General features: G+C 38.2%; 1 protein-coding gene across 1 annotated transcript in view; it reads left to right on the top strand.

Moving 5' to 3' along the window:
• The first annotated feature begins 5,240 nt into the window (after window positions 1–5,240).
• LOC128860666 (ecdysone 20-monooxygenase) overlaps window positions 5,241–26,907 on the top strand; it is a 33,312-nt gene continuing 11,645 nt past the window's right edge. The window contains exon 1 of the mRNA XM_054098322.1: window positions 5,241–5,759. The gene's annotated coding sequence lies outside the window, so the exon portion shown is untranslated. The remainder of the gene's footprint in view (window positions 5,760–26,907) is intronic.

Genomic DNA, 26,907 nt, shown 5'->3' with positions numbered 1-26,907 from the left:
AGACAACGTTTTTAAAGTTTACGTTTATGTTGGAATGGGAGGGCGTACGAAATCGCAGGATCCTTACACTTAAAGCATAGTACTAAGTTCGCGCTTCACGTAATAATGCTGCCAAAATCCATATAAATTTCATTGACGTTAAATATCAGTGAAATTTCATATATATCTCATGACCAAGTTGCACTCAGTTCATGCCGGGAAAAGAACGCGCAACACTTCAGCAACATGATGTCAGCAACACGTTTTAACGAATGGGGTGAAAAGTCCCGGGTCTAAAACATAGATGTCCCTAGTTTTATTGCATTCACCTTTTTTTTAGTTAATGCTAATCTTAGAAAGACATCTGTTAAAATTTCATGGTATTCTATTAATTTTTTCGTAAGTTATTGTGCTAAGAGTGACGCTGCCTTTGTTATTTTCAAATCGAATTTGGTGTTTTAATTTTGCATTGCTTTTTGATGGGAAAAGTTCCGTTCAAAAGAAACAATGGCTTGAAAAGTGTTATGAAGAGTCCGCTCCACGAGACACTACAATAAAACTATGGTTTGCTGACTTCAAACGTGGCCGTAGAGATACCGATGATGCAGTGGGCGTCCAAATGCGGCATGAGCATTTGACTATGAGAAAGCTCTGTTCAAAGTGAGTGCCGCGTTTGCTCACTATTTTGTTTCATCAAGTTCATCAAGACAACGCAGCGTGTCACAAGTCAATCAAAACATTGGCCAAACTACATGAAGTTAAATTAAACTGGTTGTATCTAGACACAAATTTTCTCCGCTCAATGACATCTTACCCACCTTCCAAAGTAACCCACACTTTTTGAATGGATAGAACGTGTGCTCGTACGCTAGAAACGGCCACGTTCAGGGTAGTTGAAATCCTGAAAACTTTCAAGTTACTCTCGTGCATTGGGTGTAACAGATCCGATCCCACCCGAACTTGCAAAGACTTCCTCTCTGGCTCCTCTTTTTGTTTTATGGCTATTTTTCCACTTTTTATTGCATTACTTTGTTGTGCTCGTAATCTTTCAACGTGTGCTAAACGCGCTCAACGCACAATTGCGCCATTGCGTTGAGTTGTAAGTGACGCTAATAAAATAAACGCGCGCTAGTAAAGGGTGTGTAATAAAATTATTGAATATGTGCATACGTGCATATGAATAGTGGTATGTATGTATGTATGTGAGTAAAATAAAACAGGAACGTGTAAAGGAAAAAAAACAGAGCTATAATAAAATGTATACAAAGTTAACCAAGTATGTGATTCTGACCCAATGAACTAATATGAGGCGCCGAAATAAATTTGTAAAAGGGATATTCCAAAGACGAAAGCTTTGTGTTAGCCTCGCCAAATTTCCCACCCAACCCTCGAGGTAGTTGCCTCGAAGTTGGAGGTATAATACATTCACAGAGGTACTATTTGAAAGAAAAGTTAGCTTACCCGAACTTTTTACTAAAATTTAACACCTCTGAACAGAAATTCGAGCACTCTGAAAATGATTGTGTCTTGTGATCTAAAAGAAGTTGCCAGTTACATGAAGTCGAGAGCGAGTCGTTGATCTTTTCGACATAAACTCGAGGCTGATATAAAGTATCTGATAGCGAGATATCCTTCCATATAAGATTGGAAGTTTCGCGATGTAAAAGTTGGTATAAAAGTTAAGGTACTTACGGTTTACTTCGCGGGAAACTCACTTTCATTCTGGCTTGAAGAGTATAATGGAGACTTCGAGAAATCTTTTAGAAGGCTTTGCAAAAATTAATTTACTGACTATTCTAAAGCGGGGAATCGGTGCTGTCTGGCATCTAGAATCTGAAAAAATCCAATTCCTTTTTGTCTTTAGTATTATGTCGATGGTCTGTTAATGAAAAGGTTTGCTATACAAATGACAACTGGATGGATTTTTGAGTAGAGTCTACAGAAGCTGTTTCACTGGGCTAAATTTTCCAGAAATGAAAGTAAATGTTCTATTCCATAGCAAAATGGAGTAAATTTGAATGCATGAAAGCAGATGGTTTCATGGCAGAAATACACTCGTAGGTTTACCACTGCCTGCCGAGGGGAGACTGCTACAAGAAAAACTTGTTCTATCATTTGATATTTCGTGCCCCGGTTCCGAACCCAGACACTACGAGCTCATTCGGCTACTACTACACTTTTGGCGCTACCGATTGCTTTTTTCACACCCACACATACTTCCGTCACTGGCGACTACAGAAGCCATTTAAATTAGGCCACTTCTCATAATTGCCAATTGTGTAAATCAGCCCAACTCAGTGGTGTGTATCGAGCGGATTCGCGTAAATGCGTAGTGCCAATTCCAGAATTTCAAGGTCAACTTAATACGCAATTTGCTTGTATTTACATGCCACGGCTTCCAGTATAACAAACCGTAACACATACGCATATTGAACTTGAAATTGAACTTGAAACAATTACATACATGACAATTACCAGCGCGACCTTGAGAAAATGGGAGACGCACGAACCTACATACACACACACACATTTTCATACCGTGCTGGATTGCGTTGTGTTAAAAACAAAAAAACACGCAGCCCTCTGCTTCCACCAACTCCGCTGTGGTGACTGTCAAGTCTGCCAGCGGAAACCAGTTCACCAGTTCAATTGCTGATCAGCGCACAAAATATGTTTCGTTAATTCCTGCTGCCGCTGTTGTTGCCGCCGCTACCTACTGCTCTAATTGATTTTTATTTCTTCTGTCTCACACGAGGCGCAATCCCCAAAGAGGCGCGTTGCAACAGCAACAATAACAACAACTTAATAACAACAGCCTCCGCCAGAACGCCAACAAGAATCAATGCAGCGCGTCAACGGTGGTATTGGCGGTGGTGTTGGTGGCGGCGGCCGCGGCGGCCGTGTTGTCGAGTTAATTGTGGGATCCGTAGAAATTTAATTATTAATTCAATGTGCCGAACGCGCATAATAATCACTTATTAAGGCGCAAAGGATAAACAGTGACGCGGCAACTGACATGGAATTGCCGATGGGTTGCGCCTGAGAAAATCGGTGCGTGTTGTGTGTTGTGCGATCACTTGGGGCGGCAGTGTTTGTGCACTTGTATGCGTTGCGAATGTTGATGTTGTTGTGGATAGCATTACGCGTGAGCAGCAAGCGTGATCGTTGCGGCGCGGCAAAAACAAACCAAAAAAAAGCAGTTCAAACCAAAAGAAACTACGAATCATGCACACACACACATCGTCATTTTATGCATGTGTCTGTAGGCAGTCGCCTGGTGTGTAAGAGGAAAAGGAAATAACGACAACAACAATACCACCACCACCACCATCACCATTACCGCCAACATCGGCTGCGATATCAAATGATTGCGCACTGACAAGTGCAATCAGTAGCAATTACACCAACACTGAATGGATGTATGCACGTATTTTTTATAGATAAGCAGTGAGCGACGCTAAAGTGACAGTAAACATTCAGAGAACAAAAGTAGAGTAGAGCAGCTGAGGAAGCCGCAGCAGAGATCTGCATTAAACGCACATGAGCGCGCGCGTTAGAGCAGCGAGAAGGAAGATTGCAGTAGTAAGAGCATCCGATAGACGACATATGACAGCAGAATCACAACAACAAGCAATAACAACAATTATCAACAAAAAACTGGTATTCAATGATTATGACCAGCTGATTGAGAATGTTGCACGCGATCAATGAAAGGGAACGAAGGATGGGCGAGAAGGTAGAACAGTTGGCTATGGAGATAATACAGCGGGAAATTTAAAGAGAATTTAGAAATAAATAAAATAGAAAAGCATTAAGAAAACTTCTGCTTAGAAGACTTGTCGGGTAGGTACATAGGCGTTGGTAGAATAACCAGTTACGTGAGTGGATTAGAGAAATATTCATTCATCTTCGAGGAGACCAGTTTTAGGTATAAACTCGTCCTTACGGGCAAAAAAGTGTTAATCGATCAGATGGATTACAAGTTTTAGAATTAGTTCAAGGATTAAAATTAGAATGATATAGTTTTATAAAAGTTTTAAGAAAACAATTTTCATTACATTAATTTCTTGGAAAGCTGGCAGCGCCGTAATAAAAGCTTGAGAAGCATTTTGTCGGTGTATTTACATTATTTTTAAATGAAATTCGCAAAAATTGAAATTGAGTTATTTTAGGGTAAGAAAACCTTTTTTTATTTTTTTTATAATATATATGTATAATTGGCACTTACATCTTTTATTGGGTATTTTGTTGGAGTTCCTCCTCCTATCTGTGGTGTGTGTCTTTACGTTTTTCACAAACGGATAGACCTACAGTTTCAACCCGAACGGCAGATGTTTTTTTATGGGGAGCTTTTTCAGAGCAGAACCGCACTTGGAGATTTGCCATTGCCTGCCGAGAGGTGACTAGTATTAGAAAAAACAGTTTCTATCAAATTTCTTTCAATTTTATATGCTTTTCCAACCACCTGGTTACGGCCGCTGATCACTAATAAGTGGCAGCAAAGGCTCAACACCTTTCGTCAAAATATAATATACAATTTTTAAAAATTCAATACAAAAATCAAAAATTCTCCAAGCATGTATATGTATGTGCAATAAACTTTCGCACTTTCTTTCAAATTCTCACAGTTGTGTTTACCTTTTCGCATACGCATTCTTCTTATCACTTGCCCGGCTTCAAAGGTAAACAAGCAGCAACATAATCACCATACAACAACAAGCACATTCGCTAGTCACTTTGCACTCCATGCGCTGCAGCTTGAATTCACGCAGCAGATTTTAGCGATAACAATTTGCTTTCAATGAGCTTTTTCAACAGTGTCTCGCTCAGGCGTTGTGTATTACCTCATTTTCTTGCGCTCTCGCGATCATCTCAATTCTGCTCCATTGTTTGTAAAAGCCGGCAAATGCAGCAACACGCAAATAATCACTACCCACACACACACGCACGCTTAAACTCCATCAGTTGCCCTGCTGGCCGCCAACGTCTTTGCAAGCAACTTACTTTCTTGTTTGTTTATATGTTTTTTGGGGAGCTCTACTGCTCCACTGAGCAAACGGATTCAAACAGCTGTGCGCACGAATGAGCATTCGTCGTTTTTTATTTGCTGCTTCTTTTTGAGGATTGGTGACGAGCATGCACCGCGCCAACGATCGGATCTGATCGGCACAGATCGGTACAGATCGCAGGTTTCGTCGTCGGCGCCGCCACAAAAGTAGGCAGCAATACACCGGAGAGCTGCAGTCTTTGGGAAACGCGCGCATTTAAAGGTTTGCAGGCGGCAAGCAAGCGAACCAGTGTCGATGCTATAAGAACGACCGGACGGACGGAAGCAAAAAATATTGTATTCAATAATAAATAAATAAAGCAATGAAAACAGCTGATACGGATATCAGTGATGAAAAATAGAAGTTGCAAGTGCATAAAACATGAGCTGAGAGAAAAGCAAACCAACAATAACTCCAACGAAAGTCGTGGGCGTTTGAGGAAGAAAGTGATAAAAACTAAATTTGAAACAATCGGGGTTAAATCAACCAAAGGAAGTGTGCAATGGAAAATGCTTACAATCATGTTTTAAAAAATTTATTATAATGAATTAAAAATGTGTTAATGCCTGTTAGAAGCAAAAGTGATAAGGGTCCAAGATCCATTGAGAAGAATTAAAAATTCAACTTGGTTTTTGTTGACATTGGCTGCACAAATTTGGAGTTGGCACGAATTTTAATGGTGTTACAAACATAATTATAAAAGAATTATCTTACTGTCAAATAGGAAACAAGGTAAATGAAAATGTGCATGTGTATGTGCCAAATATAAATGGTAAATAAATTTTATTCTAAAATATAGTGAAAGTATTCTTCACCGGCAAGGAAAATTCCAAGTTCTCCTTGCACAGCATTTCTGCCCACAAAAAAGTGAATCACTTGAACCACTTTTGTATCTCAACAAAAGCGAAGATTAACTACCGACTTTCGACATTCAACATTTAGCGTTTGTGTTTATAAAATAAATAAAACAACTAATCGTGTAACCAATAAATTTACGCAAACACCACAGTAATCTCAAAATTTGAAGTAATAAATTTCTCTCCTTGGCCCTCCCGCTTCTATTTTTTAAACATCGAAAGGAGCTTTTAAGAAGGCTTCTCAGCTGGACACATCATTCTATTACTCTGCTGTGAGCCTTTCAATGGCCCAGGAGGGGTTGAAGTATTAATATTTAGAGACGTTTTTTTCGTTTAGAAAGAGCGATAAATTGTGTAGTGATAAATGGGAAAAGTAAATACAGTATACTTTCTTAAGCGGACACCGCCCATAGGCGGACACTTTTTTCAGTACATGCCACAATCATAAGCAGACACCTCCTATAAGCCGACAAATTTTTCATCCCTTAGGCCTCCGCTTAAGATTCTGTATAAACTAGAACGTTCGGTACCTAAGTCGGGTGTGAAACCTTTTATCGATAGAACACATCTTCGAATCTCAACAGTCTACTTCACACACCCTAACAACACACAAAACATCCACGATGCTCTTTTATTTAGCTGTAAAGTACTGAAAACCAGAGCGCCTAGAACGCGGGACATGGAGTTCTAGCTCAAGATCACAACTCGCAATTGAACCTGAAAATAAAAAAGAGAGAGAAGATTAATGGAAGTGGCGCGAGTTCAAATTTCTCTATTTCCTTTAAGCTTAGCCAAGAAAATTGAGCAAAATTACATTGCTCTGTTAGACATTTACAGCTCTGTTAGACTATCCAAGTGATGTTTTCGCTCAAAAATTTTATTCCACACAATGCGGAGCAAATAAATACATTTGCTCTATCGTTTTGCTCGCCCTTGGTGAGTTACAGGTAGGAAAGGAGATCATAGTCTGCTTGAGTCAGAGCCCAGTGCCCGTTCCCTTAAGTTAACTATTGTTAGTCTGTATACCATAAAATCATGATATATAATCCTCCATGCGCATGACATATATGTATATATTTTCCCCTTAGTTCCTTCATCCGCAGATTCTCAAACTTCAGCAGATTGTGAAGGATTTTACGTCCTTACTCCAGTAATTGGGCAAACCTACCCAACTAAAGAGAAATCCAAGCGTGTATGATGCTCAGGCACACAAGAACCCCATCTGTCTCTCATATATTTAGTGCAGCGCCAGCTCATCGCTCATTTCATTACCAAGAATGTCACGGTGTTCCGGCATCTAATGAAATCTACTAAATAACTCTTCGTAGTAAACATTTTATTTAAGATCCTCCATTTGTAGACAAAACTCAAAATGACACTCTCCAAATCGTAAGAAGAGTCTGCCAGGGCTAATATACGACACGTTAATTGTCTTTTATCAAGACAGTTGTGAACTGATTGCAATCCTACATCGAACAAAAACTCATAGAGTTTTGGCAGTGAGGTTTGGCAAAGCGCGTTGGCTTGAAAGGAAAAATTATGCTAATGATTTTGTGCCTTGTATTTTAGTGACGCCACGCGCCCTTTAAATTTTCAGCTTCTGTCGTAGATCCCTAGCAGGGAGTGTAATAGTTTTATGCTGTTAAGATTGACTTTCCATTTCATTCGAAAAAATTATATTAAATTGAGTATTTAAAAAAAAAAATAATGAATAATTTTTTGTCTTTTACTCATTTACAGTATTTTTATGCAATGAATAGCAAAATTTATATTTGCATTAGTTTAGTGTAGCTTGGAAAGACACTTGACGGTGAGCCATTAGTTGACCCGTTGTAAGGGAACATATTTGAATATTTTGCACGAAAACGTCTGCTTATGTCCTATAGTGTGCTTTATTGTCTCGTCGAGGGTGATGGAAACACTCGGATGCCTGCGATGACAGCAGCGTTATTCACGGCTGAGCTTACGAGGCCGGCTTCTTGCGATGCTCTAGGCTCCAATAGGAGTTAAAGGCAAAAAATAATAAATAATAATCTGGCGATATTTCCAATATACTTAGTTTATAAGAGACGCTCAGCCAAACGCACATGCCCAGATATTGGCTAAGTTAATGCAAACTAATTCTTGTCTGTCTGCAGCATAAAAATTCAAAAGTATTTCCACCACGCGTATTCAAGTGACCCACAACTGATGAAAACTTCTCCCTTGAAACGCAAAATTAAATGCGTGCCCATTAAGCCAATTCTGAAATCCTTTTTTGGAATGAGTTTAGGATCATCAATTTTTTTTTTTGCTAGTTTTGGGGGTACAACTTTCACTGTCTGATAAACAAACGGCAATAGGTGAAAGGTGCGCAAGATTAAGCTTTATTTGGGCCAAGCTATTAATTGAGTTGAAATTATCCCTAAGCAAATGCTTTGAAAGAGTCTTCTAACTAACCAACTCATTTCTGATAACCAGCGATTTCTGTGATTTCATCAACATTTTCGACATTTGTTCGATCAGCACGGAGTCGTTGGAACTTCCGCTTTTAAGTTGCTTTCGATACTGTGTTGGGTCCATAAACAACAAACAATTTTTCGGCCGTAGTACCGCTGTACCTTCCGAAAAATCTTTATCAACTTTGTTTAACTATTAGGCGATGTTTTTCACATAACAAATCATAGGTGGGTATGCATGTAATACATAGTGATGAGACATTCAACGAAGCAGAAGTGAACCAAGTTAGTTATCTCATTCTAATAAAATGTTTAAAAAATCATTTCTAACTTCCAGTGTTGTTTTTAAGCGCCTAAACGGATGCGCTCAGTGCGCAAATTATGTAAACAAATCTCATAAAAAATTAATATTTATTAGCGAAATTGCCTATGCCACGCAATTGTTACGCCGATCGAGCGCAATCTCAGTAACCGGCGCATGAGACCAGCGACTTAACTTTAACAAACATATGAATATCTACAAATGTATGTGGGTATCTGCATCTACATACATACATACATACACATGCACAAATAAATATGTACAAACTTACACCTGACGTGAAAAACTAAAAAAAATGAAAGAAAAAGCAAATGAAAACCACGTGTAGTATGGATTACACAAATACGTATGTATCTGTGCTTGACTGTGCATATGTTTGTATGTCTGTAAGTACGTGGAAAACTGCGATTATGGAAAAATAGAAAACCACAAGTTTATTGCACCACACAATAATTGAATGAATGACTTACACACACACATATACATATACATATTTACATACGCAGGCATTTCTGTTGTGGAATTTGCAAAACGAAAAAGCAAAACATTTAGAATAGTATTGTATAAATAAGTATTTATGTAATTCGATAAATGATTTCAGCACTTCTAATTTTGACTAAGTTTTGCAAGACGTTAATATCAGATTTCTAAGTTTTTAAAGACAAAACCATTAAATGCGCTTACTTGCGCCTCTCTTCCAAATATGAATCGACAAGAGTTGATCGCTCAATGCGCAATATTTATTTGGCAAGCGTCAGAATTCCTGTTCTTTTGTCTAGAAATATGCGTCGGTGCAGTTAACAGCCAATCAAGCTGAATTTACATTGTTAGATAACCTATGGCACAGTGGGGCAAATCATATCGCTTACTGGCAATAAAATAGCTGTGTGGTATTTGAAACTTAATTATTGCCTTTCATTGTTGATAATGACAAGCAAAAAATCTTAATCGCAACTTTTCAGCAAACTCATGTTTTTGTAAGATTTTTTTTTAATATTTAGATTACTTCTGCGATAAGATTAGAAGGCACGAGTTATATCACCTTCAAAGGACAAAAAATACCGTCTGCGATAAGACACAACACACTGAACGTGTGGTAAATCAATTGTGTATGTATGTAAACATACATATAATAAAAGAAGGTGATTTGGGTGACAAGAATCCATATTTTCAAGGTTATGCGTTTTTTTTTTTTGCTTATTTATTCGACTTCGCAATTGAAGTTAAGGTTTTTCCAATTCATCTAATTTTCTATAAAGGTTAGTCACTTAGTGATACAGTATTGGCCAACAACAATATTTTATTATTTTATTTGTTTACCAAACACACTACCACAAACTATTTTAATCCCTGAATAAAAAAAAACAATTTCCTTACAAAAATATTTCGACATGATTCGGGCCGTTTTGCAACTTGTTTCAATATAAGCGGGAATCAAAACTGTAATTAAATTTACATAGAGCAATACATTAACGTATATATATATACATATTAGGGTGCCTCACGAAGACAAATTTGCTGTTTTTCCATTAGAATTTTAAAATTTATTGTATGCATTTAATGCGCAAGAAATACCAGCGATGACCTTATGTAGAGTGATGCCTTCAAAGTTACAGACGCAGAAGACGACCCAAAGGCTTCTAGCGAGGCAACCTTAACGGGGAATTTTCCAGCAACAATCTCACTTGGACGCAAACTAAACAAGCAGCCAACTATAGAAGAAAGTAGCTTGCGGCTTTGGCTCAATTCGCTTCATAATCGGCGCTTAAGCAAATAATAATATTTTGACACTTCGCCGAAATATTTCGGCAGAATATGAAAATTCGGGTGTGGCTTATAGTTTTTAAAATACCTCGAAAAGGCGAGTTTTTATAAATAAAACTAGTTTAGTACAAACACCCTCGAAATAAGCTCAAGTAATAAAAAAGTTTATTTTTAAAAGATCTGCAAGCAAATGTTTAACAATATATCAGCAGAAAAGAAATAATGAGATTTTTGTTGGATTCTATTTCTGATTTCTTGTGGAAGATAGAAAATCTTGAAAAACTCAGCCAAATCTTGACCGATTCAGACATCTGAGGTGATGCTTTCCATTTCAATTCAACCGGGCTATTCGGGTCATGTTCTTCGATTTCGATGTTACTTAAATATGTTTGTCTCTGGTCAAAATAATGAGATACGTATTTTTTTGTTTGCCCGAAAAAAATTTTTTTCAAGAGTTATCGGCAATTTTGTTTTTCGGCTCAAACTCGATTTTTTTTTTAATTATATAAGAAAACATTTTTTTTAAATGCCCATAACTTAGTCAAAAATCAACCGATTTTAATAATTCTGGGTTCAAAATGATCGTAATTACTTACACGAGCGACTTCATGTAGAAACAATTGCAAAAAAGTAGTTGAAAATTTTTTATTTAGCAAAAAAGAAAAAAAATTGAAATTTTTTCGAAATTCAATATTTCAAAAAGTGTAATTTTTTTTTTTATAACTTTTTCCAAATCAAGAGGACACCTCAAACTTCAATTAAGCTGAATGCCCAGTAGCTAAAATGAGTTGTTTTTGAGTAATGCATTTTTTGAGTAAAAAACCTGTTTCGCACTTTTTGTTTTTTGCAAAATAAAAAATTTTCAACTACTTTTTCGCAACTGTTTCTACATGAAGTCGCTCGTGTAAGTAATTACGATCATTTTGAACCCAAAATTATTAAAATTGGTTGATTTTTGACTAAGTTATGAGCATTAAAAAAAAAATTTATATAATTAAAAAAAATCGAGTTTGAGCCGAAAAACAAAATTGCCGATAACTCTTGAAAAAATTTTTTTTCGGGCGAACAAAAAAATACGTATCTCATTATTTTGACCAGAGAGCAACATATTTCAGTTACATCGAAATCGAAGAACATGACCCGAATAGCCCGGTTGAATTGAAATGGAAAGCATCAGGTATCATTCCAAATTTATTTTTGCAACCTTCTCTTTTCTAGGAAAAAATCGATATTCTGATTTTGTTGATAAAATTCTTAAGCAACTTTAAGCCTTCTATTATCTGAGATATGAAAAACTCGATTTCAAGCTATTCCAGCTTACGTAAATCTTAATATTTTCTCGAAATATTTTGACGGAAGTCTTAAAATATAGCAAATTTTATAGTTGCGATGGAAAAAGTACCACCTTTTTTATATGCAGAGTTGTGCACCCTAATGAACACATGTATATGCCAAAAATCTATCACAACTAAATCTATCATAATAGGACCTTGAGATCCAATGTAGAATCTCTCTTACTTGTTGGCACTTTCTACTAAGTAGGCATTGAGTAATAAAGTCCTATCTCGACGAACAAAACAATACCTTATAAGGCTCTCATCATACCCGTCTTAACGTATGGCGAAGCTTAAACAATAACAACATCCGATGAGGCGTCTCTTGGAGTGTTTGAGAGAAAGATTCTGCGGAAGGTTTTTGGACCTTTGCATGTTAGCGGCGGCGAATATCGTAAGCGATAGAACAATGAGTTGTATGAACTTTACGATGACATGAATATAGTGCGGCGAATATAGATACAGCGGCTCCGTTCGCTGGGTCATGTCATCCGAATGGATACAAACGGCCCGGCTCTAAAATTATTCGATGCGGTACCAGCTGGTGGCAGCAGAGGAAGAGGAAGACCTCATCTGCATTGGAAAGATCAGGCGGTGTGTGCTACTGGCATCGGTTAGCACGAAAAAGAAATGACTAACGCGCTTTGTTAGACTCGACCAAAATCGCGTAACAAGAAGAAGAAAATTTTGGTAAGAAATGGAAAGGGGTTAAGCGAAGTCCCATGAATAATTCTTTAAGCCACCGCTAAAATTGCTAAATCTGAAATCTTACAAGCCAGTAAGCAAAAAACTAAAATATATTAACAAAATTTATAGATGACTTATAGATAGTACAAGTAAGGGCTACGCAGACCCCAACCATCTCCTTCCAATGACTGTCTGATCTAGGCTAATGAAAAGATTTAGATTTAGGTCCAGTTCAGTCACTCGAGCAGCCTGCCTAAATAACTAAGAGAATTGTTTCAAGCCCCTCTGAGATTATTAACAATTCAATGCATTCACAGATGTTTAAAATGAGAATAATGCCGATATTGAAATTCAAACAGCAGCAATCCTGCGCCAACTGAGTGTTTTCAACACTTATTTTAGTTATGTTTATTTATTTTTTATTTTCTATCTCCGAAAAAATTGTCCATAGCCCACGCCAAATATGTAAATGTAGCTTATTAGGTAAAATACTCGCGTGAAGTCTTCCAGCAAAAAATCCTTATTCCGCGAAAAGTCCACGCCTACTCTTATTTTAAATTTTTTATGCATTTAATTGTTTCATTCTTACCCAGTAAACAGTTTTTTATCATAATTCTAGCCATAAATGCTTCCGTATTTTTTCTTAAACCTTGGTATTTTCTTCACATTCAAATGAAAATAAAAATCGCACTTCATTTTTTTACATGCTTATGCTAAGTTTATTTATTACATAACTTCGCATATATATCGTGCCTTTAGTTCTCATTACCCCTTGTTCACCAGCAAAATTGCGATATCATGACACAAAAATTTAATTTTTTGCTCAATCCAAGACAGAAGTCTTGTGTTATTATATTACATTAATTTCGAAAGTCGACACCAGCATTATAAGCATTTTTCGAAAACATAAATACGCGGTTGGTATTCTCCAAGTTGAGTCCTCAATAATGAAACGATCACGTGTAGTCATTTTGGATACTCAAAACAAGCCATTGTTATTGCCGGCACTTGATGATAACGAAGTAATTTGATCCAAATGGGCTACAAAGAAATCACCTAAAACAAAAACGAAAATCACGGATATAAGCCTAAATATCACTCAGCCTACTTGTTTTAATTATTTATATGTATACATACGTATATGTATGTATGTAAATATGTATAGATATATGCGAGCATGCAGAACCTTTAATACCCATTAAGCGCCCCATGAGCAATTTATGATTATAATTGTCGACGTTTTTTTAACAATGACTTTGCAAAAGACTAAACTAAAAAATAATAAACAACGCAGACTAAACATAATAATTTTTAAGCCTACATAAAATGCTAATTTACATTTCTGTTATGTCATCTGTAAATCAGACTTCACTGTAGCGTACAGTGAAAGCAGAAACATTAACTACGTATTTTGCCAACTGTGTCAATATTAAACCAAACCCATTTATAACCTTCACCTGTGGGTTCGCGTTCTTTATGCTCACAGGATTAATTATTCATGATTTGCTTATCATTAAGCTGACAGATTGGATTTGGTTTTTAGTTTAAATATTCGTGCAAATTTTTACTTTTCATGCCGAATAATTATCAACTATTGTAATTATCTTGGAATTGTTGTTGTACAATAACAACCGGCACTCTTCGATGGAAGTCAAAGCTATCACACTCGAAATAATTTCGGGCCCTTAGTCAGTAGCTGCATGGAGGATGATAAGATGGCATTATTTCAGCATCCAATGCTAAACAGTGCGGCTTTAGTGCGGCTAAGAATCAGACATTTGGCTGCCCCTTTTTAAGGGGACAGATACCTGTAAACGGCCATATTTTCCCTGATTTTCATTAAAATTATTTAAAATGAAGAAGTCAATGTAATTTTTTCAAATTGGCATACAGTTTATTTATACATTGAAATAATATAAATTTTTTTTTTTAATTTTAATCATTTAAAATGGCGGATGTACACTCAATTCTTCCAGGAAGGTCGTAGCGAGGCTTCTCAATCGGCGGGCATTGTAGCATCGGCGTCAGTGACCTGAATACAAGAAACCAAATTTTTTTTTTTTTTTTGTTTATTAATGTCATAATTTCTATATGAATTAAAAAAAAAATTCGCGGAATAAAATGCTTAAAAAAAAAGTGAATTTTGGGGCGAATTTTCCTACTACTTTTGCTTCGAAAATCATATCATCGAAAAGGTGTGTGCAAAATTTCAGGGAGATCGGTCAATAACTTTCCGAGTTATCGTGTACGTCAACTCGAAAAATATACAATAGTTTTGAGAAAAACGCGTCTAAAGTCGGTGTTAAAATTACACAAGAAAGTATGGCAACACTTATACATTTTCGACTTTCGAGCTTAGAATACTTCCTATATGTAAATATGAATATACTTTTGAACTTTTGAATTTAGTCGCTAATAAACTGTGAAACGAATCGGTCGGCTTTTAATTTAACAGGTTATGGGCCCAGGCCAGCGCTTGGCTGGGCAGTAATTCGAAAAAAAAATGAACTTTAATATTGAGAAGTTGGACGCGAGCAATTATGACACTTGGTGTCTACAAATGCGCAGTGTGCTCGTACATCAAGATTTGTGGCCGGTAGTGTCGGGTGAGCTGGAAGATACAGCCGAAAAAACGACAGAATGGTTAGTGAAAAATAATAAAGCAATCGCAACCATAGTGCTATGTGTAAAGGCAACGGGCCTGAATCACATAAAAAAGTGTACTACGGCTTCGCAAGTGTGGAAAGTGCTCAAAGATTTACACAAAACTAGTGGTCCAGTGAGAAAAGTCTCATTGCTTAAAAGGCTGTTGGGTCTTCGTATGAAAGAGGGCGATGATGTCCGTGAGCACATGAACAATTTTTCTAAAATTGTAGACGAGTTGGCAGAAGTGGCCATTGAACTTCAGGAGGAGCTATTGGTGATCATGCTGCTGGCGAGCTTACCTGGAAGCTACGAAAATCTTATCGTGGCATTAGAAGCAAGAGATAGCCTACCAAAATTGGATGCATTGAAGATTAAAATAACGGAAGAAGGCGAGCGTCGTAAAGACAACTGTACCAACGCTGACCATAACGGTATCGAAAATGCACAAGCATGCGCGGTACGCGAGAATTCGTATAAAAAATACGAAAAGAGCAAATCATACAGTAACGGTATAGAAGGGGAAAGAACAAGTGTAGCAAACGACAGCGGTAAAAATAGGGGAAAGCGAAACTTCAAGTGCTTTAACTGCGGAAAGAAAGGGCACTATGCAGCACAGTGTAAAGAAGAAAAAGGAAAGCAGAAGTCGTTGGCAGTTTTTGCAGTAGGAGAAGGGCAGCAGCGCAGTTCTTGTGTATGGTGCGTTGACAGTGGCGCGACGTCGCATATGTGTATTGACAAAAGCTTATTCGTCAGAATAAAAACGCATAGTGAAAAAATTGAGTTAGCGGGAAAATATTACGTAGAAGCGAAAGGTATTGGCGACGTTGTGATTAGATCAACCAAAATGAATTTTAAATTAACGGACTGCTTGTACGTACCAGATTTGCATATGAATTTTATTTCAATTCCGAAAATTGATGAAAAAGGTTTTTTGACAACATTTGATAATGGTTGTGTAGTAGTGAAAGACAAGGTGGATAAATCTATTGTTTTTAAAGCTTTTAAAGAAAACAATTTATATGTAATAAAAGAAGATGTACAGTGGTGTAATTTATCGCGAGCTCAAAACACAATAAATTGGCATAACAGATTTGGGCATATTAATTTTCAGAGCCTAAGTGAACTTTCAAATAAAAACCTTGTGAGTGGAATAGATCCAATATTAAATTATAATGATATCGTTTGTGTAACATGTATGAAGAGCAAGATATGTTCTCAACCTTTCGCTGCTTCAGAAAATTGTGCCAAAAATATTTTAGACTTAATACATTCGGATGTATGTGGTCCATTTAATACGCAATCACACGGTGGTTCGCGATATTTTCTAACATTTATCGATGACAAGTCAAAATCAATTTTTGTTTATTTTTTGCGATCCAAAGACCAAGTATTTCAAAAATTTAAATTGTTTAAAGCAATGGTCGAGTTACAAACGGGTAACAAAATAAAGACATTACGCACGGATAATGGTCGTGAATATGTCAATAAAGATTTTAAAAGTTTTTTGGAAGAGTGTGGAATAAAGCATCAGCTAACAGTACCATATACACCACAGCAGAATGGTGTAGCCGAACGCGCTAACAGAACGCTTGTAGAAATGGCGCGGTGTATGTTGGTACATTCAGGGCTAAGTGAGGGCTATTGGGCTGAAGCTATAAACTGTGCCGCGTATATTCGAAATCGATCGCCATCAAAGGCGCTCGATGGTGTTACCCCATACGAATTGTGGATGGGAAGAAAACCTGTGGTAAAGCATCTTAAAGTGTTTGGTTGTCTTGCGATAGCCTTGGAGAAAACGCAACATAATAAGTTCAGGCAAAAGGGTAACGAGTACATCATGGTGGGTTATGATATCGATTCGAAAGCATATCGGCTTTTTGATACCCAAAAACGAAAAGTAGTGATAAAACGCGATGTCAAGTTCGACGAATCCATTATGATGGGTATAAATAAAAACAACGAGTTTTCACCTATGGAGATAACAAGTTTCTCAATTGATTCAAATCAAGGTGTTACTGAACCGGAAGTGCAGTCTGATTATGAAGATGCCATAGATACAGTGGATCAGCGTGTTGAGAGCAGCAGTTCCGATGATGAAGAAATATGCACGAGTACCGAACAGCAGCAAAATCAGCGTGGTAGACCACGAATAATAAGAACTGGTTTACCTGGCAGACCAAGAAAACAGCAAAATGCAGCGAATTTGGTGTGTGGTCTAAGCGGCAAAGTACCATTATCAGTTAAAGAAGCGATGAACAGCAGGCAGGCGTCTGATTGGTGGAGCGCCATGCAGGAGGAGTACAATGCCTTGGTACTCAACGAGACATGGGAGCAGGTAAAGCTACCGAAGGGTCAGAAGGCAATCGGATGCAAGTGGGTGTTTGCAGTAAAAACAAATGCTGATGGTGAAATAGAGCGATACAAAGCAAGATTGGTGGCAAAAGGTTGCAGCCAAACATATGGCGTTAACTACAACGAAATTTTCTCACCTGTCGTGAGATATGCTACAATAAGAATGGTGCTGGCTATAGCGGCAGAATACGAGTTATACGTGCATCAGCTTGACGTGTCAACGGCGTACCTGAACGGGAAGCTCGAAGAGGACATATACATGAGTCAACCTGAGATGTTTCAACAAGACAACGGCTATGTGTTAAAGCTGAGAAAGTCATTGTATGGCCTAAAGCAGTCAGGCAGAGTTTGGAACTCAAGACTTAATGAGGTACTGAAAAGCATAGGATTTTCTCCATGCAGCAGCGAGCCATGTTTGTACACCAAAAACCGAGGGCGTGAACTAAACATAATTGCAGTTTACGTAGATGATCTGATGATTGCGTGTTCAGATCTTGGTGAGTTAAACCAGATAAAACAACAAATTTCTAGTATTTTTCAGATAGTTGACAAGGGTCCTATAAATAAATTTTTGGGTATGGAAGTCGAGCGAGAAAGTCCAATTGGGGCGGTATCAATTTGCCAAAAACAGCAGATTTTGGAGCTTTTAAACAAGTTTGGCATGGATGAGTGTCGTCCAGTGCATACACCAATTGAACCAGGCTTTCAAGTAAATTGCAACAAAGAAGATTGTCGAAAAGTCGACGCAGTCGAGTACCAATCACTGATAGGTTCACTGATGTTTATAGCCGTGAACACGAGGCCAGACATATTGCATTCTGTATGCAAATTGGCGCAAAGAAACTCCGACCCACATTCCGAACATCTAGCAGCGGCAAAACACATCTTGAGGTATCTCAAAGCGACAGTTAGTTTGAAACTACGATACAGAAAAACAGGCGAGTGGATGATGGGTTATGTGGATGCAGATTGGGGTGGTGACGCAACTGACCGTAAATCATACACAGGATATGCATTCTTCTTCGCCGGCAGCGTTTTCAGCTGGGAGTCTAAGAAACAAAGTACAGTGGCGTTAAGCAGCACAGAAGCCGAATATATGGCACTTTCGGCGGCAGCAAAAGAAGCAGTTTATTTAAGAAAATTGTGGGCAGAAATGAAGATGTCTGATAAGGGTGGCTCGATAATGATCAACGGAGATAACATGAGTGCGATGAGCTTAGTAAAAAATCCCGTTTATCATGCTCGAAGCAAGCACATAGATATTAAGTTTCATTATATACGAGATGTTTATAATAATCAAGAAATTGAATTAAGTTATTGCCCAAGTAGTGCTATGATAGCTGATATATTAACAAAAAATTTAAAAAAGATAAGCCACTGTAAGTTCACTGAAGAAATGGGTTTAAAAGTTTACAATTTAAAATACAATTGTACCAGTAATAATGCGTAAATATATAAGTGTTGAGGAGGAGTGTTAAAATTACACAAGAAAGTATGGCAACACTTATACATTTTCGACTTTCGAGCTTAGAATACTTCCTATATGTAAATATGAATATACTTTTGAACTTTTGAATTTAGTCGCTAATAAACTGTGAAACGAATCGGTCGGCTTTTAATTTAACAGTCGGCAACCTAACTAAACCTCTCCCAGCGCTCGAACACAAAGAATAGACTCGTCACGGTTGACGATCTATAAAATAAGAAATACTTAAATTTGCGTTCTACAAATTTTTTGACATATTCTTAAAGGATTATATTAACATTTTATGAAAAAAACAATGTAAACAAACCGTCAGCATGCAAGGCTTTCCTTACCGCAAGGCAGTCTTCTTGCTTTCCTATCTTTATTTATTTAATGATATCATCGAATATAATTTCATACACAACTCTCTAAGTATACCCCTTTCTTTCCTTTCCGGGTACCAGTATACCCTGGCATAAACAGGAGTAAACATTATGCCTAGTCTTGGTACCATTTGGTACCAAACGAGATTGCAGACAGGGTTACTCGCTGTCGTGTGACTTCTTTAACCTGATGCTGGAAGGGATCGTGCGAACCGCAGAACTTAATCGCTCAAGCACAATTTTTTATAACAGCGCACAATTTCAGGCGTATGACGATGTGAGTTCTGCCTTCTCCAAACTGGATAAAGAAGCAAAGCGAATGGTTCCATAACAATGTCAGACTTAAAATTCAACGGAGAATTTCTCTTGCTAACAAGTGCTACTTTGGACTTAGTAGGCAGATGAGTAGTAAAGACCCCTCTCGACAAACGAAACTAACACTCTACAAGGCTCTCATCATGCCTGTCCTGTTGTATGGCGCAGATGCTTGAGGCATCCGTTGGTGTGTTCGAGAGAAAGATTCTGCGAACGATTTTTGGGCCTTCGCACGTTGGCGACGACGAGCGTCGTAAGTGATAGAAGAATGAGCGGCTTCATTGGCTGAGTCATGTCGTCCGAATAGATGCAAACACTTCGGCTCTGAAAGTGTTCTAGTTGGTGGTAGTAGAGGAAGAGGAAGGCCCCCTCTGCGTTGGAAAGATCAGTTGGAAAAGATGCGTCCAACTGGCCCCGATTAGCATAAGAAAGAAACAACTGGCGAGCTTTGTTAAACTCGGCAAAAATCGTTTAATCAGTTATCGCCCCAATGAAAAAGAAGAAGAAGAAGAAAGTTTAATTTTTACGGATACAAAATGTGTTGTGACTTAAAGTCGTCGCTATACTCACTGCTCTCCAAAGTACCTATACAAAATACAGTTTTTCCTTCGGCCTCTGCTCATGCGGCATTATACTCAAGTCAAGCGAATCAATTTTTTGCTATATCTCAAAACTTCTTCTTTCGAAAAATAAATAAAATTAAAAAAACACTTTTTAACGAGATACCAGGGCTTAAAAAAATGTTTGTGTAGCAGTGTTGTCGATCAAAGAACCAGAATTTAACCATTATATAACTTCCATTGCCACCAAGGTGAAAAATTTTTTTAAATTATATAATTTTATGATAAAGTGAAATCAAAAGAAGGTGTATTGTCTGTAACACATACATTTATTACAGACGCCAAGCGAGAGCGAAATGAAAGGAACACCACTTCACCACATGGCTTCACTTAACTCTTACCCACTTTTCAATTTTTCATTGGCAATGAAGTTGAAAAATAATACAATAACCCAAAACCCAAAAACAAAAATATTAACAAAAAAAAAAAAAAAAAACTTCAAAGAATACCAAAACATGCCCAAAAATGCTATTAATAAAACCGAAAATTCTCGTTTAATATTCTTGACCGCTGCGAAAGCTTGCTTCATTATTTATGTAAATGACTTTCTTGCTTCATTCCTCCTTTGCACTGCACCGCCCTCGCACTGTAACGATTAATCGTTGTCTCGCTGCGCCGTTGGCTCGGAGGTTCTTTGGTTCAATATCATTTCGTTTTTTATTAATCTAACTTTTTCTTTTCGTTACTCATTGGATTGTTGTTAATAAAATCAATTGTTGCTGTTGTTGTTGCCATTCTTTTTACCAAATTCTTTCTCAGCGTTGTTTGCTTTCAATCGAAAAATGCGCTGGCGCACTAGCTGCTTGAAGCTATTTTTTTTTTGTGTTGTTTCCTAAGCCAACAAGTTTGCGCGCAGCACAAAGATTATGTCACAGCGCAGAGCTAACGCGCAGCCGGTAGCGACGTCGTCGAAGAGATTTGGCCATAACAACGCCAACTTCTTTCACACGCCTTGACTACGCCTTACTTCTCGTCCGCCCTAGCCACCAACTCAGCACTTTTGCAACAACTCATCTATCCCAGAAGAGCTGCTCGTGTCTTTTACGCTGCTATTTCTAACAGCGAAAACAACTTTTCTAACGCCTGGCGAGTGGCCAGTCTGTGGGAATCGTCGCTATTTACTGGCTGCTTGCCTGCCACTCCACCACTGTCACTGTCATTGCCATGGCTAAAGCTGGCGTGCGCCGATTACGACGCTGCAACCACAACGGCGCAGCAAAGCGTCGTTATTGCCGCCACTCTTGACCGCCCGCCACACCTTTGGGGCCCATGGCGGTTCATTGTCCGTCAGCCGCACACAGTCGAAGCCACAACAGCAGCACAAACTACAAACGATACGGCAATGGCAGTAATAGCAGTAGCGATAGAGCCATAGAGCCATAGAGGCGTAGAGCCATGGAGGTAGCAGCGAGCGTGCCCGCAGCTGGCGCAATAGGAACAGCAACAAAAACTACCACGACTAGCGAGCTGTGCAGCGTCATTGGTGTGCGTCGAGGGGAAGAGGCGAAGTTGGTGTTTCTAACGATTCTTCTATTTGTTGTTGTTGTCTGCTTGCTTAATTCCTGTTCCACTTCCATGAACAATCTAAGAAAAATACAAGTAAAAATGCAGCAGTGAAAAAGAAGAAGAGGCAGCAGTGGAGCATTAGAAATGGTGCTTCAAAGCGCAACAGCAGCAGCAACAACAATAGCAACACATCAGGTTCAACCGCTAGTGAATAACAGGAAGACGCGACTGCTGACCAACAACCACTTTCAAAAGTCCAAATAACACCAAGCAAATAGCCAACAATAGCAACAACAACAACAACGACAACAACAATAAATTGCCTACCAACAACTAGCAACCAAGCAGCAACAATTCTAACGTCGCAATAAAAAGTGTCTGTCCAGCACAAACAACAAGCAACAACAACAAAATCAACAACATTGATAATTATCGCTTTGGCCTTTATACATACATATGTAGTTGTTGTTGCTGGTGCTGATTTTTGCCCGCATGAACATTGAAAGTTGCCCATGTTGTCGTCGGCGTGGCCCAGTGGCAGGCAGCGAGGGACGCTGGCAGTCTTAGAATAATTCTCGATTTTAGTTGCTCTTCGCTTAGATGCTTTGGCTTTTACTTCTAACGCGTTTCTAAGTCTCTGCAGGCGCTGCCAATGGAAGCGCAGAAAAGTGAAAGACGTGACCGCCAATTGAAAATCAAGTGCGGAGTGGGGTGTTGCGGCGCAGTAATTCGCTGCTGCGCAAATGGTCATTGGAAGTAAAGAATTTTGATGTGTTGTCTGTGAGTAAGAAAGAACGCTTGTTCGCCTGGAAGTCGAGTGGAATATTTGTAAAAGGAATACAAAAACGAATTGGCCAGTTATAGGCCGCAGCAGGCAAAAGTTGTTTGGGTAGTCAAAACAAAAATTATAAGTTAAGAAGATCACATAAATAATCTGCAAAGCCTCGATTTTACTCTCAAAACTTAACAAAGAAGAAAATAAAGTTTTTTGGTGAATATTTGTACAAAAAGGTTGCCAGAACTACCAGCACTTCGTTGGTTATATGTAGATACAAATCCTATATTCCAAAATCCATCTATATCCGCCGTTGAGGCAAACCAGAACGCGATAGCAAAAAAAATAATAGTAAAAAATTATTTATTTATTGCATCTGCCTATAAATAACGGCTAACAATACGGCTAACAAAACAAATACAATTAAGTCTAAAGTATTCTCAAACTCTGGGATTGTACCATCTAAGGGAAATTACGCTATTTAAACGGCTGATAGATCTCTTCTTCGCAAGCGTGGTTGTGTTGCATAAAGTTGTAAGCATTAAACTGCCAACGAATTTGGACTATTTCGCAATTTTGTTATGTATTTTTCTCTGCTGCTCTCCACTTCCGGTTTGACCATAGATATTTGCAAATCTCTATGGATATTTTCATTTCGGATGTATCATAGATCTCCTGCCAATGCTTCTGTTAGGAGCCAATTTAAGTTGCTTATCTTAGGTTAGGTTTGGCTGAACTGGTTGACTTGCAGTCACGGCTACCGATACTAGATGGAGTTCATTAGTTAAGCGTTTTGAAATAATCCTCCCGCGCGGTGCCTGTTTCTATCCCGAATTTAAAGGACACTTCCAACCCACGGCTGAGATATCTTTCAACTTCGTGTCTTAGCTTAATTTGCAATATTTTGGCAGTCGTTGTTCATACGACAACTAAGCAACATTACGAAGATTGATTTTTGATTTTTTCTGAATTCTTTTCACCATAATGTCTGGCAGCACGATGGAAAGAATACAGAGGTGCCGACGCCCGCGAGCCGGCATCCTGCTCTCAGTAAATTTGTCAAAATCAGAAAAATGATTTGCTGGCATGATAATATAATATTTGTATTAATTTTATTGTTGTATAATATTATTTTTAATTTTATTCACAAATTCTGCCGACTTTCTTCTATATTTAACCAAATAGGCTATGGAATTTTGTTTCAGATTGGAAGGGGTGACGGAATATGTCTTCTGTTTGCCGTTCAGACTACTTTAATAGAAATAACAATGAACAATTGCGTAGCTACCTAAGCTGGATTTGTCTTTCAATTTGTTAATGATGTCCGACAGAGCAACACAAGGGCGCTCAATCTTTTAGACCGACTTTATTATGAAAAAAATTGTTTTGAATATTTCACAATATTTCTTCTTTTGTCTAGCCTTAGCCTATTTAGGGTCGGCTTTGCTCGTACGGTGTCTCCAGGCCACACGTTCCTGAGTCGTCTCTTCAATCAGGCTACTGCATCGCATGTCGTTTTTTATAGCAGTTTTATATGAGTGGTACTTTTATAGTTTTTACGACGGTAATTTCAGCACCTAATATCTCCTTTGTTTTTGTAGAAACCGAATAGATATCTGGTCCACGACACTTCCGGAATATCCTCCGCAGATGTCCGAGAAGTATTATATATGGCCCAAGGACCTATTATTTTTCTTTGAAGCGTCCGCCGACTGAGTTACAGGACTTAATTTCACGGCGTGGGCATAAAACCTTCCAGAGCCTTAGAGAGCTTCAATACTCTCCAATGTGGCTCAAAAAAGTGTTGTTTTAAATATCTGAGCTGCTTATAATGTAAACCTTATTTAACTTAAGCAAAGAGCAGTCAGTATCAAACTAACATAATCAGTCTGTATTGATCCGACAACTCCATTAGAATTTAACAAAAATTGCCGATGAGTAAGTACCTATGCGGCCTCAGCAAGTGGCCGTAATAATATTTGCGTATTTTAGAAAAAAATTCTCTATCTGTTTATTTGCATGCGGCGAATATTTCTTCATACCATCCATCATTAGTTGTGTTGTTGACATTTTAAGCGCAGGACCCATGTGAACTTGAACTACTTCACGAGGCGATAATCAGCTATGTCCACTACAACTTTGTACCTATTACTAAGCAATTTTGGTTTTCAATGCCAAGTTTATTTGCAACAACAGTAGATAATAAAAATTTGCGGACTCCAAAACGTTGTTAGTAGATGGCTGTTAACAAGTTAATTACACACGAGCGATAAGGCGCTCAAGCGCTCGAATCGAGCAAGATAAGGTTGTGTCTGCTAGCAGCTGATCGTTGGTGAATAAAGTGGTAACGCACACAGGTTTACGGTACATTTTCGGTCATACTCACACACACACACTAGTAATTGCATGCGTAGCAAATATTTGCTTAAACGGCAGACTAACAACTGTTCGTCAAGCAAGAAGCTTTTTAATGAAGCGCAAACTAATTTGCCTATTATAAAATTAGCTTGGCTGCCTTATCAGCCTTCAAAAACTGCTAACCTTGAAAAAAAGAATTTTTGTGTATGGCTTTGGGCCCTCCGAATGCATGTGTATATGTATGTATGTGTGTGTATGTGTATATAAGATAATAAATATAATATAATACTTTTCAGCTGAACTTTCATTATTGCTTGGCCACCACTGTCACTGCCTCCAACTTCTAATAATATTTAAGTGCGTTTTATGTTTGATATGCCAAAAGTTTATTTTATAATATAGTATTTGTTGTTATTATTGTATAGCTTGAATTTGTGAAAATATTGTGTTAGCATAAATTAAGCATACGCGAAAAAATTTGCCAAACAAAGTTCGTTGAGCTGCGCTTCGCACACTTCGCTTTTTTGCCAAGCTAATTTTATAAAAATTTATTATACGAAAAAAATTTGGTATGCTACTTTTGTTAACTACATTGTTGTTGTTTTTCCGTCATGAACATTTATCTAATACGAAAAAGCCGGTTTCGCAAATTATTTTCAGTCAGTCAGTCGGTGAGTCGTACGCGGGGCAGCTTTGGTGTTAATGATTCCTCCCAGCAAACAAACAGCAAATAATCAACAAACATTGATGCATACATACATACAAGAATGGATTGAAGAACGCTAGGCGAGGCTTTCGAGCACGCGCAGCAACAACAAACAGCAATCAACACAGTAACAACAATTAGAACAGGCAAAGCAGAAATTGCTGAATTGAGACGCTGCCAACTAGTCAATACCGGCTTCACTTCGCCCGGAATCAAGTTAGATAGCACAGGCAGCGCAGACTCGCTGGCTTGATGGCCTGCTTGTGTGAAGGCTTCTTGCCTGTTGACTACTCGTCTTCTAATGCGCATGCGCGCAACGCTTAGCTGCTTCTAATGGGCGCTACGCTGGTGGCTCATTTCTGTCATTCTTATTGTTGCTGTTGTTCTTGTGCTTCACCGACGCTTTGCTTGTGTGTTGGGCTGCTTGCTGCATATTAATACGGCAATGATGAAGTGGCTTTATTTAATACGCGCTGCGCATGTGCGACTACACACACACATATGTACATACATATGCATATTTAAGTGTATCTAATGGATTTCGGTTTGCCGGGATGTCGCTTCCGAAACTAATTAAAATAAAATCATCGCCGCATGAATGTGGTATGTGCGCACAAGATGTATGTGCATGTGTATGTGGGAGCGTGTGAGTGTGGCAAAGAAAGTGAATTTCGCGCTTTCCTGTTGGTGGTGTGGGCAAAGGGATCTCGAAGGTTTGGATTGGGTTAAACGATTTGCAGAAAACCTTCAAACGCCTTCTAGCGCGCTGACATGCATTTATGTATGTATGTACCTATGTGTATCGAATTTGTGTCTTGCAACAACAACTGCTATTGCTTGCCTGTTTTGGGCGGAAGTTTGCGCATTAAGCCGAAGAGGAAGTGTTCGTGTTTATTGAAGTTAAAGTAAAATATTTGATGAAGTTAAATTATTTGAGGGCAGGTAAAACAAGTTTCGCATGAATTCGCATTAAGATTAAGTAGATTTGCAAATTTATTTTTAGGCTTTTTTAATCCATGCCATGCGCAAGTGTTTGGCCAATTTGCGGGTGCGTGATTTAGAACGAATTAATATTTATTTGAAAACAAGGTTAACAAGAAATCGTCTTGGTTTCGATTAAGTCACATTCTGAATTCGCAAATTCGTGTATGCTAAAAAAAGCGCTGTTAAAAGTATATACGGGGTTAATGGGAAAGTGAAGGGGATTAATGGGAAGGTTAGGTTAGGTTAGGTTATGGTGGTAGTCGGTCTGTACGACCAACTCCGTTGTGATATCACTGTTCCACTCGGGAACCTCATTTATTTTTCTTCGTGAAACAATTTTGTTGCTCTTATAAAGCGCAGGATTGGTC

The sequence above is a fragment of the Anastrepha ludens genome, chromosome 4 (assembly GCF_028408465.1).
Source record: "Anastrepha ludens isolate Willacy chromosome 4, idAnaLude1.1, whole genome shotgun sequence".
Lineage (NCBI taxonomy): Eukaryota > Metazoa > Arthropoda > Insecta > Diptera > Tephritidae > Anastrepha > Anastrepha ludens.
The sequence above is the reverse complement of the archived record's forward strand: the minus strand, read 5'-3'. Positions and strand labels throughout refer to the sequence as shown.